At 44.9% G+C, this 16,822-nt stretch overlaps 1 protein-coding gene across 7 annotated transcripts in view; it reads right to left on the reverse strand.

Annotated features, from left to right (window-relative positions):
- STON2 (stonin 2) overlaps positions 1-12,306 on the reverse strand; it is a 177,567-nt gene extending 165,261 nt beyond the window's left edge. For all 7 annotated transcript variants that reach the window (XM_010364467.2, XM_030930300.1, XM_030930302.1 and 4 more), the window contains exons 1-2: positions 12,145-12,306; positions 2,998-3,108 (exon numbers count right to left, since the gene is read on the reverse strand). The gene's annotated coding sequence lies outside the window, so the exon portion shown is untranslated. The remainder of the gene's footprint in view (positions 1-2,997; positions 3,109-12,144) is intronic.
- Between the last annotated feature and the right edge of the window lie 4,516 nt (positions 12,307-16,822).

Genomic DNA, 16,822 nt, shown 5'->3' on the forward strand with positions numbered 1-16,822 from the left:
TGTGACAACTCACTCATCCCCACATTCCTAGTTTATTTCCTTCTTTTAAATTTATTTTTCCTAATCGGGCGCGGTGGCTCATGCCTATAATCCCAGCACTTTGGGAGGCCAAGGCAGGCGATCACTTGACGTCAGGAGTTCAAGACCAGCCTGGCCAACATGGTGAAACCCCATCTTTAATAAAAATACAAAAATTAGCTGGGAGAGGTGGCGCGCGCCTATAACCCCAGCTACTCAGGAGGCTGAGGCAGGAGAATCGCTTGAACACGGGAGGCCGAGGTTGCAGTGAGCCAAGATCACGCCAGTGCACTCCAGACTGGGCGACACAGCAAGACTCCATATCAAAAACATATACATTTTTTCGATTTCTGTTTTTATTATAAACAGAATATACTCTCACTAAAAATAAATTGGAAAATATAGAAAAGTATAATCACTTCTAAAATGTATCTGATTTTTAAAAATTCCATCAGCATGCATTTCTTCAACTTCTCAGGGGCACTTCTATTATTTAAGGGTAAGTCATTTCTTGTAGGGGGAGGAGAGACTGTCACCACAGACAAATGGGACAGGATCCTTTGACCTTGTGACTTCCTGGGCTCTCATCTCAGTGGCTAAGAATTATGTATTCCATTGTTTTGTTCAAGTTGATGGAAATTTCCCACCATTTATGCCTACTCTCCTTACTTCCTCAACCTGAAAGACCAAAAGAAAAATTTAATCACTGGAAGCTCCTTCCTATTAATGTTTCTGCTTTGCTGTTTCTAAAGTTTGTTTTCTTTCAGTCCTCACGTCACCCACAACCATCTAGAGACGGTTTCTCAAAAACCACAGTAGGGATTTAGAAACACGCCACACTGTTACATACATTTGGTCCCGACACCACTAATAGCAGTATGTCTTTTGGTAGCCGTCTCACTGACAGTAACCCTTGCAAAACAGAAAAGCTACAAATTCAAAGCATATAAACCATAAATGCAAACACAGCAGACATACTAATTAGAGGATGGAGTGACAAGACTTCAGAATGTGATTCTCCACATCTCTGGGTTCTTATTTAGCTTTGAGAGTGAGAGTTTTTTAGAAACAGATTCAGAATATTATTATTTGCTGAGTGAAATAAAATGTATTAGAGGAATTTTCCAACCAAGTGTAAAACTTGGATTTAAAATAGTAGAGAAGGCTGGGCTTGGTGGCTTACGCCTATAATCCCACCACTTTGGGAGGCCGAGGACGGGGGTGGATCACTTGAGGTCAGGAGTTTGAGACTAGCCTAGCCAACAAAGGGAAACTCCATCTCCACTAACAACACAAAATTAGCCGGGCATGGTGGCTCATGCCTGTAATCCCAGCTACTTGGGAGGTTTAAGCAGGAGAATGACTTGAACTTAGGAGGCAGAGGTTGCAGTGAGCCAAGATCGCACCACTGCACTCCAGCCTGGGCGACAGAATGAAACTCCACCATCAAAAAAAAAAAAAAAAAAAAAAATGGTAGGGAAGATTGGTCAGTATCTTAGGGAAGAATGAGAGAAACTTCTTAACTGGCTCATGGTGGCAAAGAGCAAACATGAGGTTATTATACATAATACTAAAACACTGTCATCCAAGTGGTATTTCTTTTGTTCTGTGTTTTAGTTTTCATATCTCTGAATGCTTGAGCATCTGTGATTCTTGTAGCACTTACCACATACAGAGGCCAGATCTGATCACTGGATGTAATGTTTCAATTACAGAGAAAACATAAGTCGCTAACATACATGTGTAGTTACTATAGTATCTCCCTGACCTCTTTTATTTTTTTAAAAGAAGAAAAACAGTAGCAATATAAGTTGAATTCAAATGTGGATTTCAGCTTAGGGCAAATTCAAAGGGCTTTAAACATGTGTAACTGTCACCACTCCTCACTTTTAACAAATGTAATGAACGGTGAGAATCTTTCAAGAGATAAAGTGGTGAACAGCTTCATAGCATCAATGTCACACTTACTGAGCCCTTACACCCATGAGATGGGCATTTTTAATCACTAGTTCTCATCTCACAGGCAAAGAAACTGAGTCTCAGAGAATAAGTAACTTGCCCAAAGGCCCAAAGATAGTAAGAGGTCAAATGGTATCCGACCCTAGTCTTAACTCAGGCACTTAACCATGGCATTATAGAGCTCAATGATAAAACCACCCCAAGAAAAAGTCAATGGGTCCATACCTCATTCTACACTGGCAAAGTGAAGAAAAGCACAAACTAGAAAACTCGAGCCAGCTTGACTTTCCCAATAAAGCTAGAATGCCCCCTGATTCAATCCCGGGACCCCTTCTCCAGCTGTTAAATACCTTCATTCCTTCACAGCTTTAGATTCCATCTACGAGCTAGGGATCCCCACACAGATGCTTCCAGCCTTGACTTCTCACCTGACTTCTCCTAGTGCCCACCGAGCATCTTCACCTCAACGTCTAACAAGATGCTCACACTTAACACATCCAGATTTGACCAGCGACTCTCCCTCCCCTGAAACTACTGCGGCAGACACCCCTCCCATCCAAGATGATGGCACTCTACCTCTCCAGGCTCCCTTGCCCGAAACATCGAGTCATCCAACCTTGACTTCTCTCTTCCTCTGACACAGTTTCTCTCATGTTCATTTTACAAAAAGGCAGTTTACAAACATATTTCTCACATGATTCTTTAAAATGGCTAGTTTCCCTAGGACACTTCATAAGATTTCATTTGAGCATAACTGACCATGAGTACCTTAACTGAGGTAGTCATGTAAGCTTCATCTAACACGGCACTGTGTAACCTACATACCATGATGGTCACCTACCGCTTTATTTTTATGTGTTATTTGATAAACACTTACGTAATACTTCTCATCTCTCAGACATTGACGTCACAGTGCTTTACCGCTCATTTAATAAAATTATATAATCCTCATAACCCTATGAAGTAGGTTCCCTTTATAGAGATAAGGAAACGGAGGCTCAGGGAGATTAAATAACTTACCTGAAACTGCACAATTCAAACCCAGGCAGTCTGGCTCCAGAGTCTGTACTTGTAACCACTTCACCCTGCTCCATCCATGAGATGTATTTTTTTGCCTCGTGAGTTGTTTTCCTAAGAGTAGAAACATACGTGTATAAATGAATCTGCACTCTTTTCTGGCTTTCTTATAGCCAGGACCCACCTCTGCAAAGTGCCTGACCTGACTGGGTACATATTCTCTACCCTCTTCATAGGAAAATGGCAACCAAATCACAGAGAGACCACAGTCCCTGGGCCCAGGAGCACTGTGCTGTGACCAGCCAAGTCACCCAGACCAGAGTCTGATATGCAACAGCAAACAACTCTGACTCCTTGGGACTGCCTCCTCAAGGCCTGCTCAGGGATCGGAACTTAAAATCAACCGGAAGCAGAGCACGTGCACTCCAGGGTGCCTGAGTGTGATGGATGGCACAGCTGGAGGAGCTTGCTGTGTTGCAGACAGCACAGCTCCGCCTATGCCAATTAGGTTGATGGGTGGTGACTGAGAAACATGCTGGATTTACTCAAATAGATCCTCACTCCCTAACTCACCACTGTTTTAGAGATCGTAACAAAAATAATAAGGATGAGTTAGGGAAAAAAAAAAAGAGAGAGAAAAAAAAGTGTGTTTCGACTGCCCTGCTGATACTGTGAACTGGCCCTGCAAAAACAAAAGCAGTTTTCCTCCTACCAGGCATCTCCCAGGGTGTGGCCAGAGTGCACAGATAGCCCCGTTAACTCTTTAGAGCACATTTCCTTTTGCTTCCAGATACCACAGTGACTCAGGGCATAGCTTTTAGATCTCAGAGATTAAGAGAGGTAGGTTTAAAGCCCAGCTCCATTACAACCTTTGACAAAGTACTTAGCTCCAGCCTTTGTCTCACTCCTTAGATGAGATGCTACTCCTCCTGACCTTACAGCGCAGAGGTGCAAATTAAGTAAGATAACATGGTATAGCCACTCAGCAGAGGACGTAAAACTCAATGCATTATAGCTATTGACAGTGTTTTTGATAATTTCGGCAATGATAAGTTTTCCACCCTTCAACTGTTCAAAGTCTGAAGTGGAGGGAAATGTAGGGACATGGAATGATTTAGAAAAAAATGAATATTTTATGTTTGGCAAGGATGGGGAAAAACACAAAGTACATTTTTGACAGCTCCGAGTTCACATGATAGACAACATTTAAACAACATCTACCAAATATGGATCACCCCAGCCTTCTCCACTTAACTATGGCATTATCTTTTAAAAGCTTAAGACAAATGGGCCAAGCATGGTGGCTCATGCCTATAATCCCAGCACTTTAGGAGGCTAAGGCAGGTGGGCTGCTTGAGGCCAGAAGTTTGAGACCAGCCTGGCCAACATGGCGAAACCCCATCTCTACTGAAAATAGAAAAATTAGCCGGGCATGGTGGCACATGCCTGTAGTCCCAGCTACTCGGGAAGGAGAGACATGAGAATCACTTGAACCCAGGAGGCGGAGGCTGCAGTGAGCTGAGATCCTGACACTGCACTCCAGCCTGGGTGACACAATGATACTCTGTCTCAAAAGAAAACGGAAACAAAAACCAAGAAAAACTTAAGACAAATGTTTTCCGTTTCTAAGGCAAACAGTGAAATAAAGTCCGTTTTCATTTAAAGTATCCCATTTGGTTTTTTTAAACCAGTTAGCTAACTTCAAAGGGCAGCCAATGGAGGGACTATCAAGTTGGCAAGGGTCTAGTGTCTACCTTCAAAGTTCAGGTAGATAGAAAGCCACTGACGGTCCCACTATACTTCTCGGCATTTGGCCTGGAAAATGCTTCAGAATGCCCTTGCATTCAGATGCTGTGTTTGCATGGACACATAGCACTAAAATGGTACCTTCTTTCAATGAAAGCCAGGGAGAAGCCTGACAGAGAAGGATATAATGATCTCACCCCAAGCTTAAAATTAACAAGGACCCTTTGGGGTCACAGCTGAGAGCCCCCATGGGGTATAATATGAGTAAGAGAAATGCTATATAGATGACAGAGGCCCAGTGTCACCTTAGTGTCATTCTTAGTGTCACCAACCTTACAGAGATCTGTGAAGTGACTTAAGCTAGACACCGCCAAATGTCAGGGGAAGCAGGGTCAGTTATTACAGAAGCACCAAGAGATTTCTGCATAACTTTCAACAAGTCATTTGACCTTTCCAGGTTAGATTGCAAATGGAGTAGGACCAACTGCCTGCAAGTCTGATAGAGTTTATAATAGGATTAGATTTTATTTATATAGACGTTTGACATCCTTAGCTCCAAAGCGCTTTCCTATTAATACACTGAACACGTTAAGAGGGCCAAATGAGAGTCCAGTGTTATTTATCTACTAATAAATCACTGAACGGCTTCATTTGTAGGAGGTTATGCAAGTCACTCAGATTCAATAGTGCTCTGGATAATTTCGGCAAAGATTAAACAGTCCGATGGCAGTCAAGAAAGGAAACCTTTAAGAAGTCATCTAGGTCGGGCATGATGGCCACACCTGTAATCCCAGGACTTTGGGAGGCCAAGGCAGGCGGAGCACCTGAGGTCAGAAGTTTGAGACCAGCCTGGCCAACATGGTGAAACCCCATCTCTATTAAAAATACAAAAAATTAGCCAGGCGTGGTGGCAGGAGCCTGTAATCCCAGCTACTCGGAAGGCTGAGGCAGGAAAACTGCTTGAACCCAGGAGGCAGAGGTTGCAGTGAGCCGAGATTACGCCACTGCACTCCAGCCTGGGTGACAGAGTGAGACTCTGTATCAAAAAAAAAAAAGAAAAAAGAAGTCATCTAGCTCCGACTTCCCTTCTCTCCCACTTGATCCCTTTACTTCAGATACAGTAGTCCAGTGAATGGACCTGAAAAGGCTTGTGGACCAGGGCAGGGACACAGTTCACTTAGATCCATTCCTCCCCTAAAGACTACGGTTCCCACCTAGCTAAATCCTACTTCTCCATCCAGTCCGGAGTAGCTGCTCCTCCCTGAACCTTCCCAGCCCGGCACAATCTGGGAAAGACTCGCTGTCTGAATTCACAGCACTTGATAGCCCATTGGATTATCTGCCTACTGTTGGTCTCACTGTGGTTTAACTATTACTGATTTTATATAAATATTATGCCTTTTCTCTCTCAGCATAGAGGCTGTGTCAGAGACTGAGCATAATACTTCTCTGAATTCCTCGTAGCGTTTTCCTTAAAGCCTTGCACTCAGCTGATGGTCAATACCTTTCAAGTGAACATAACTCCCAAAGGTTTCCCTGAGCCATGAGCAATCTGCAAAGCAGCTTCACACTCCTCGTTGTGATGAAACATCACAAGGAATATTGGCCACCCCTTGCCAGTCAGTGAGGCCACTTCAGGGCACCAGTCCAAGTTAGTAGGCAGCCAGCTGGGGTGACAAAGGTTGTACACTATGAATGAAAAATTGAAGTTTCAATCCTGCCCTGCTACTATCTATCTATAGAATTTTAGCCAACTGTTTCTATCTTTGTTACTGCATTTCAGAAAGACAGCAATAACACTGAAAGTCTACCTCCTGAAAGTGCTACAGATGTGAAAAATATATATATATGTATATGATATATAAGCATTTAACATAACTAGATAATAGAAGATAATATTTTTCTATGATTTGACACTTAACATTTCTTAAATATCAAATTTCTGGGTAAATGTTATCCAGTGGGGATGGCAGCACCTTCTAATGAATTGTTCGGCATTTTAAATCCCCCTGGCTGGTTTAAGTGTCTCTTCTCTCACTGGCTCTCAGAGTTACATCTGCAGTTTTGTTTGCTGCACCTTTTGAAAATTTAGACCAGGTTTCCTGGAAACCTGAGCTGGAGGGAACTGTGGTAGTTCACCATAGAGTAGATCAAGTGAGGGCAGTACTGAGGCCACGGGTGCACGATTGTGAAAAACTGCTGGCTCTCCAAAATGATCTGGAGTGGGAAACAGTTGGCTTCAGGCCTCTAGGACAGAGGTTACAGTTCTAAGCTTTCTCATCCACCTCTGGGAAAGTATACAGAATCCTGGGAGAATTTCTCCTGTTTCAGAAAAGCACACCTTCAAGGTATGACTTGTCTCTCAAATCTCAGTTGAAACAAGGATCTTTTCAAATCTCACTCACTTCTTTTTATAATATGAGCTCATTATAATATTTATTTTATACGCATTTAATATGCATATAGAAGGCCGGATGCAGTGGCTCACACCTGTAATCCTAGCACTTTGACAGGTCGAAGAAGGCGGGTCACTTGAGGTCAGGAGTTCAAGACCAGCCTGGCCAACACAGTGAAACCTCATCTCTACTAAAAATAGAAAAATTACCTACGGCCAGGCATGGTGGCTCACGCCTGTAATCTCAGCACTTTGGGAGGTCAAGGTGGGCAGATTACCTGAGATCAGGAGTTCAACACCAGCCTGACCAACATGGTCAAACTCTGTCTCTACTAAAAACACAAAATTAGCTGGGCATAGTGGCGCATCCTTGTAATCCTAGCCACTAGGGAGGCTGAGGCAGGAGAATTGCTTGAACCCAGGGGCCAGAGGTTGCAGTAAGCTGAGATTGCACATTGCACTCTAGCCTGGGCAACAACAGCACAACTCCGTCTCAAAAAAAAAAAAAAAATTAGCTGGGCATGGTGGTGGGCACCTGTAAACCCAGCTACTTGGGAGGCTGAGGCAGAAGAATTCCTTGAACCTGGGAGGTAGAGGTTGCAGCAAGCTGAGATCATACCACTGCACTAAAGCCTGGGCAATAAGAGCAAAACTCTATCTCAAAAAATAAAATGCATATAGAATTTCTAGAATTTTCTATGCACACCCCGATGGATAATTCTGCACTCATCCTACCTTGAAACAAATAACCTAATCTGGTAGCCAGCACTTAGAATGGTGATTCCAGAAGTATTTCATGCATTTACATGCTCTCTGTCACATGGTGGCAAACCACTGGTTTATTGCGACCCTAGGTAGAGTTCAAATTTGTGCCACGCTTACGAATGAGAAAAAATATAGTTAAAAAAAAGACACTCTCACTGTGTTTTATTTCCTGTGTCACATTATACACCCCAACATATTTGCTCCTTTACGTCCATTTCTGGCATGCCCTGTTGTTACAGCAGTGATGAGTCACAGTTAGGGGGAATTGTAGTAACTTGCTCCATCTCTTAGTATCAGCCAAACCATGGACAATCTTGGGTTCTCAGGGGGTTATTTATCTTGGGAGTGGGGGGGACTGATCACAATCTGTATGACCACATGGCACAGATGTTTAATTATGATAGTGACCTCAAGTAAAGCAAGCAATTTCTTGGTCTGACTATATCAAAATTCAGCCAAATGTCCACCCAGTGGGAAAGCTAAGCTCCAGAAGAAATTATAAGCTGGAATGACAAGAAGTGTGATGGATCAGGATTGGAATATGTGGACAGGCTTGAGTTAGAGGTCTGGAGCCAGACAAAAGGGTGTGTGCTAGATGAGAGGATGGGAAGTCTGGGCAAAATTACAAAGGGATGGGACAAAGCAGCACTTGTATGCTTCTTCTCTGGACCCAAGCTTTTTTCATTTTCTCACTACGAGCACTGCATCTGCAATTTAATATACACCTAGAGACTCAGTTACTCTTACAGAGCCTACTGCTCATGGCCAGAGCCAGCCTTCAGCAAAACTGCTGCATGGAGAATGCTGAGACCTTCCAGCCCTTTTCCTCCTTCCGTTGGACTCTTCCATTCTGGTATTTATCTCAACCACATCTTAATGTCTCCCCTTAGTTTGGTGGTTTTCAAAGTGTGGGACCAGTGGCATCAGTATCACCTGAGCACTTGTCAGAAATACTCATTTCCAGGCCCCAGACCAGATTGACCGATTCGGGAACTCAGGGGGCGGGGCCCAGCAATCTGCATTTTCTCAATCCCTCCAGGTGATTCGGATGCACACTAAAGTTGAGATCCACTGCTTCAGGTGATATAAAATAACAACTTCAAGATGAGAGAGCATGTGCATTTTAGGAGAGAACTTGTGAAGAAGGCAAGCTGCTCAAGAGCCAACTAAATCAGTTTCTAGCAGTGGAATTTGAAGTCATGTCACAGATGGTGAGAGAGAGACTGGAGGCCACAGTATTTGCCCTGGTCCTTATCACCTCTTGCTTTTTAGCTCACCTATTTCAATCTTCTCTCCACATGGCCACTAGAAATGTGTGTTCAGCTGGAAAATCTGACCCTGTCAAAGCCCAACTCAGAACTCTTCAGTGGCTGCTCCCTGCCAATGGATAAAGGCCCAGTCCCCTGGGACCTGACCCAGGGTCCTTCATCATCTGCCACTGGGCCACCTCCTGACCTTGTTTCCTTCAGCACTTTTCCTCCTGCTCAGCCATACCTCGCGGTCTGCAGCTGGTGTAGACTTCCCCATACCACGGACAGCAGACTTCCCATATGAGTTACCTTGACCAAGAGCAGGAGAGCTGAAGTGACAGCTGCTACTTCTGAGCAGACTTTAGATGCTATAGTTTTGTTCTATCATGTCCTTTTTCCCTTTGTCATAAATAAGATCCACACTGTCCCAGAGAGAGGCTGTTTCTTAAGCCTCAGCGGGTCCCAGAATGATGATAAATGAGGGGTAAAATTATTCTTGACTTACACTGGACATGCAGCATGAGAGGGAACTAAATCTTGGTTGTTGTAAATTACTGAGATTTGGGGGTTTCTTGTTATTTACCGTAAGCCAACTGTAACAGTACTTTTGATCACTTCTCTCAGTCTGGAATGTCTTCTCTGCTCCACCTTCTTTCCAATTCCACCTCACCCCTGCCTGCACAAGAGACCTGCTCACCATTCTACACTCAGCTCAAGTGTTACCCTTCGGTCAAGCTTTTTGCGTCCTTCCCAGGTATAACTTTTAAGATATTCTCTGGATGCTACAGACCTGTAACCCCATCCCTGGAACTGTGCCAGGGCTCCTCCATTTATTAGTACTATACTTAGAACAACCTCTAAGAAAAAATAATAATAAAATTAAAAATTCAACAACTCATGTTTTAAAGCAGAAGCCCGGCTCCGAAAAACAAAGCAATTTGTTGAATTTTCCCACAGTCAGTCACACTCTGAGATCTCATGTGGTGGGAGTCTGGCTCCGAACTCAGGAGTCTTTGCCCCGCCCAACGCATCTCTCTTACTCCCCCCCAGCAGCAAGCATTCAGATCCTCCCACACCACTGGAAAGAGGAAAAGTCCCCTTATCAACAACTGAAAGGGCTGCCACGCTAATCTGAGACTTGAAAGATTGCATCTGGAAGTGGGCTTCTTACCCCCTCAGAAGATAAGCATTTCCTCTAAGTCAATGTATTCATTCTAAGGCTCCTGGCAAAAGCACAGGAGACCCTACAAGAACTGGGGCATTTTGTTTGCATCCTTTCCCCAGGTCCTCGCCTATGGGTTGGAGGGCAGGGGGCAGTATGGTGTGGTAAGACAGATTCCTATTGACATCACCCTAGAGAAGCTTTGAGAAGGTTCTTTTGGATTTGTCACAGGGTAGGAAGCAAGTGAGCAGGGGGGTCAGAACTCCAAGCAGATCTGTTACATGTCGAGATATTAAGTTTTAAAAAGAAAAATAAAAGGGGCCAGTTATTTGACTTTTCAGATTAACCAAGAAAAGAAAAGTGACACAGTGACAAAGAATTAAACCAGACCACCCAGGTCAGGCATAGGAAAAAAACACCTAAAAGTAGCAACTGCAATTTTAGGTTTCTATGAGCCACTGGAATTTTGTTGTGTGGCTGAGTCTTTTTTTCTCTCTCTTTCTGCCTCCCTCTCTTTTTAATTTTACCTTTTTGTTTACAGGAGGAATAAAAGGTATAAAACTTTCAAATACTTCCCCCAAATCAGCCATGCTAATGAAAGGTGAACATTTAACAAAGTACCATGATATTATTTTCACACAACAGTCATACCAATTTTTTCAAAGGTCACAAAGCTTTTCTCAGTTACTAGTTGGAATGCATTTATCTCTCTCACCATTCCAGTGGATCGGTTTTTTACCGCCCCACCCCCCAAAAGGATATGCTACCTTTAAAGAGACCATCAGTCTCATTAATAATAGCATTTTTTTCCTTTCAAGTGTAGAAAGCTGTTCAGAGCTACAGAAGGTTGCTAGGCCAGTTTGGACACGTCTGATTTACTCTTTAAAAGCCCATTCACTCCGTATAATAAATAATAAGAGCCGGTATTTACTGAGGGCTTAGCGCTGTGCTCGGTGTTTTTCAGGCATTGGTTCATACAATCCTCAAAACAACGCTATCAGGCCGGTGCAATCATTATCGCCACCTTACAGATCAGGAGAGGGAGGCACGGAGAGCAAGAAGGACCAGCCCGAGGGGGAAATGGGGAGCGTCGGGAGAGGCGGGGAGGCAAGCAGAGGCCAGGAGCTGCACAAAAGCACAGTTAATGATTCACTCACAGCCCTCAGGCAGCTCCTTCCAGTAGGGGTTGCACCAGAACACACGGACGCACACACACACACGAATGCACACACACACGCACACGCGCGTGCACACACACTCTCTCATCTTCAACTCTTCATCCCAGCGAGAGGCGGGTGTCCGGCAAATTGCTTGGCAACGCGCAGAGGAAACTCCATCCAAGACCCGCTTCAAGGCCGCCTCTGGGCGCTGTCCAGCGGGCAGAGCGCCTGAGGCCAGGCTGGGGTCCTGCCTCCCGACACCCCGAAGGTGGGGCGCGGCGCCAAGGCCGGGGTTTCAGGCGAGGGGAGTATAGGGAAAGCACCGTCCCCAGGGACACCTGTTGTCGCCTCCCCACTCGGGCCAATGAAGACACCCTGGGAGTCCCAATCTCGAAGACACCCATCGGCCAGAAGTGTCTGTGTACAGGGCCGGGGGTCGCAGGAGTCCTCCTCCACCCCCACCTGCCTTAAGCAGAGTCCCCTCTTCCTCTCCCACCCCGGGACGCCCGCGGCTGGTGGAAACGCCGCGCCTCAGCGTGGCCCGACCGGACAGGCTCGGGGGCCCCAGGGGGCACCGCGGCGCTAGGACCTCGCGGCCGGCCCGCCCCACCTGCGGGGCCCCTCTCGGGAGGCGCGTTCGCCCTCCTGCTGCAGGGCGCGAGGTGCAGTTACCTGCGCCGCGGTCCGCAGGGTCCCCGGCGTCCGCCGGAAGGTCGCCGCGGCAAAGCCGTCTCCTCTGGCCGCAGGATACCCACACGGCCGCCCTGCTCTCGCCAAGCTCCCTCCCAGCCGCAGCGCCGCCGCCGGCTCCAGACTCTCGGGCTCGCTCTGCGCCCGCCGGCTCCCGGCGCCGCTCCCGCCGCTCTTGATTGGCCGTGGCGCGCTCCCGAGCCGCGCCCTGATTGGACAGCCAGGGAGCCCGGGCGGAGGGACGGGCCGGGCGCCGCCGGGATCTGCTGGCCAAGTCTGCTGCGCCGCAGTCTTACTTTCCCGCGGCTCCCGGAGTCCCAAGCAGACCCCGAAGACTGGATCCTTCCCCTCTGCGCCGAGTGGGGCCGGCTGTCCAGGCACAAGGCAACGCGGAAAGCACCGATTCGAGCGACATGGAAATGGCAGGGAATGGGGAGCGCCTTGGAGTCCCACCCCCTCCGCCTGCGGGCTGGTGGTTGAGACCTCCTAGGAGCGGGAATCATTGCTCACCTTGCCTCACGCCTTACGTTCGTTTATTGATACTTTTGACTCTACAAAGGGCGTAGGCTCAGGACAGTGGCTTGTAAACAGCGGGCGCCAAATAGTTTTGTGGACTCATATCGGACTCTACACACAACCTCTCGGTGGTCCTACATGAGCTCTCAAAGGGACAGCAGCTTGTTTAAGGTCTTAATTACGCCAACAAATTATTAAAAACGCCGTGCTAAGTGTTTGGGGAGGAAAAAAAGATAAAAGTGGTTAGTTCTTCGGTTACAGGGAAGTTCATACCTAGCTAGAGAGATGAGGCTGGATAATGATAATGACCCTAACACTTTTATGGTGCATATTATTTGCCAGGCACTATTCCAAACGTTTTACATTTATTAATTCAGACATACAGAAAGGGGCTGTTATAATAACATCCATATGCCCCGTTAACACGTGAACAAGTGACACCAGTTTTTAGTCGGAGAGATTGTCATTGAAAGACACAGCAGCAGTCACTCCACACTGTGGAGGAGAGGCGCTGGTTAGAACCGAGGGGGTATAGGGAATTGAAATTGTTCTGTCCTCCGTCTGTTTTCCCATCTGCCCTGAATGTTTCTAAGGAATGAAAACAAACTATAAGTCTGGGTGCCACCAGACTTTTGTTCTGTTACTCATAAAACACCGTCTCTAAACACCCAGATAGGAAATGAGTAGAAGTAAATAACACAGCTTACATTGTAGGACCTTTGGTTTGGTGGCACTACCTTGAAAGCAAGTATGTAGCCATTTTTCTCCAGACATTTCCACCTTGTTTATTCTCCTATATTGACAGTACGCCTTGAGTGAGAAATTTGGCTTAGGAGAGAAGTAAAGACTCAAGGCTTTAACAGTTTCACCCACTCTGAACAGTCTTGGCCCTTACCCTAGGGTGAGCTTACAGTCATTTACTTTAAGGAGCCCAAGATCGATCTTCCAAGAGGAAATTACCTCTGTTTTCTCCAGTTTATATCAATGGACGGTTGATTCACTTTAATTTTTTTTTTTTTTTTTTTTTTTTTTTTTTTTTTTTTTTTTTTTTGGAGACAGAGTCTCGCTCTGTCGCCCAGACTGTAGTGTAGTTGCACAATCTCAACTCTCTGCAACCTTTGCCTCCCGGGTTCAAGATACTCTCCTGCCTCAGCCTCCTGAGTAGCTGGGATTACAGGGACGTGCCACCACGCCCCGCTAATTTTTGTATTTTTAGTAGAGATAGGGTTTCACCATGTCAGCCAGGCTGTCTCGAACTCCTGGCCTCAAGTGATCCGCCTGCCCCGGCCTCCCAAAGTGCTGGGATTACAGGCGTAAGCTACCACGCTGGGCCTCAGTTGATTCACTTTATATTGAATAGGTGGACGGGCATGGATTGAACCTCACCTGGGAGGAACACCAGACAGAGCACGGCATGGTGTGGACTGTGTGAGCAGAGTTCTTTCGTGGGCATCCCTCTCCAAGCATCAGAAGCGCATGGAGACATTAGCCCATAATTCAGGTTGCTCACTTTCCATAGCTGCGGCTTCTGTCAAAGCAGAGTTGCATTTGGATTGGTCAAACTATCACTCCAACGAAGAAGGACTGTTTCAGTCAGAGAACCAAGCTGACCCAAAACGGTTTGTCAAACTGCTCAACCCTCATCGCTTCATATTAAGCTCAGCCCAGGGATGACAAGTGAAAGAAGGATGGCAAATGAAGGAAGAGTGACAAGTGAAGGAAGAACCTGAATTCTACTTCCATAACCTTGGAATCTTGTTGGGGGCAGGAACTGCTTATGTCTTGGTCTGTTCTCTGTCTCTAGCAAAATGCTTTATTTAGTTCGCCCCCTGTATCACATTTCTTCCCTGGTGACCACTGCTTAATGCTCAAAACTCAAATATTCTTTCCTCTGCAAAGTCTTCACTCAATCTCCTAGGCTGAGTTGGGAACCTCTTGCCTGTCTTATATGCCCATAACATCAATTAGCAACAGCATTCTAGTGATCTGCTCAAATGGCCGTCTTTCTAACTAGAAGACTGTGCATTACTTCATGATGTATCCCCAATCAATGTATCCCCAAGTAAGTAGGTACTTAATAAACATGAAGTGACTGATGAAAACCCCTGGCAGGCTAATACGGTGGTATTAAAGAGACTAGGGCCACACCCTATCCTGGTCTTCAACAGGGCATTCTTCAGTTCCAGACTGGAAGAACATTTGGTGTGGAGCAAAGTGATCATCCATTCAATCCAACAGTAAATAGGTAGTTTCTGTATGTCAAACACTGTCAGGTCCAGAGAAGAATAAGCTCTTCCTTAAATGAACACAAGGTGAAGTGGTGCAGTTGACTTACAAGACAGTTATACAGTTTCTCAAAAAGTTAAACATAGAGTTACCATATGACCCAGTAATTCCATTCCTTGATATACAACCAAGAGAACTGAAAGCATATGCCTACACAAATACTTGTGCACAAATGTTCATAATATCATTATTTGTAATAGCTGAAGGTAGAAACAACCCAAATGCCCATCAATTAATGATAGATAAACAAAATGTATTAAATAGTACAGAAGGTCCTCCAATAACGTTGTTTCTTTAGGATGTTGATGAGAAAAAAAAATCAACTGTCAGCTGAAAGTTTGCACGTTCTCCTCACATCTGCATGGGTTTTCTCCGGGTACTCCAGTTTCCTTTTGCATTCCAAAGATGTGCACGTTAGGTTCTTTGGTGCGTCTAAATTGTACCAGGATGAGTGTGAGTGTGTGTGTGTGTGTGTGAGAGAGAGAGAGAGAGAGAGAAAGAGAAAGAGAAAGAGAAAGAGAGAGAGGCTTGCGATGGAATGATGTCCTGTTTGGGACTGGTTCCCTGTTGGTGTGCTGAGCTGCCAGATGGGCTCCAATCACCTGAGACCTCGAACTGGAGTAATGGTGCAAATAATTATCTTGCTTGTTTTTATTAATCTTTTAAAAGTGTACATATAGCTCACATTTATTTCCACCTTTAATACTAGAAGTGTTTTTGCTCTTTATTTAGCAGCTTGGTGATGTTTTTGTGACCAGAAATATGCTGTAGGAACTTAATTCTTATTTATGTCAATTCCCTTAGGGGAAAATTGGGTTTTTTTTATACATTGTTTTGCTTAAAGGTTGCCATTTCAAGAACCTATCAATGACAATAAATGAGAACTTACTGTATATCCATATAATGGAATATTATTCAGGCATAAAATGAAGTACTGATAAATGCCAAAATATGGATAAATCTAGAAATTATTATGCTATGTGAGAGAAACCAGAAACAAAAGGCCACACACTGTATGATTCTATTTATATGAAATATTCAGAATAGGCAAATCCATAGAGACAGAAAGCAGATTAGTGGTTGCCAAGGGGAAATGAGGAGTGACTGCTTAATGGCTATGAACTTTCTTTTTGGGGTGATGAAAATGTTCTGTAATTAGTGGTTATGGTTATACAACTTTGCGAATATGCTAAAAACCACTGAATTGTTAAAGAAAATTCACTGCATGCTTTCTGAGAATACATACATTCTGAAAGTGTAGAAACCATCAGTAATGGACATGTTGGTTAAATCCTAAGGTATAGTAGCTAAAAGTGAAAAGGAACTTTTCTAAGACTGTGAAAAGCATTTAAATGTGGCTCCCACCTTCAGCATCCCAGAGAGGATTTACTCTTTAGATCTGCGTTGTTCAATTGAATATTCTAAGATGATGGAAACGTTCTTTATCTGAGCTATTTAATATGAAAGCCACTAGGCATGTGTGGCTACTGGACACTTGAAATGTGATTAGTGCGATTTGAAGAACTGAATTTTAAATTGTGTTGAAATTTAAATAGCCGCATGTGGTTAGTGGCTACCAATACGGCAGTGCAGCTTTTGCTGGTTTGGAGGACTAGCGCCATTTTAATCGGCAGTTTGGAAGAATACTGGCGGTCATGGGAGTGGGAAAATCTATGTCTTTATGTATCACAACCCAGATCAACCCTGTATCCACTAGAAACCCTTCATAAGATCTCACAGCTCCCACCCTTCTCCTCTCTATGAACTCTTAATAAACTTCAGTCCATAAGACAGGGTTTAGTTTTGTCTTTATGGCAAGGCACTCCTTCCACCCCACATGTATTTATGGGCCAGGCAT

This window comes from Rhinopithecus roxellana, chromosome 5 (genome assembly GCF_007565055.1).
Source record: "Rhinopithecus roxellana isolate Shanxi Qingling chromosome 5, ASM756505v1, whole genome shotgun sequence".
Lineage (NCBI taxonomy): Eukaryota > Metazoa > Chordata > Mammalia > Primates > Cercopithecidae > Rhinopithecus > Rhinopithecus roxellana.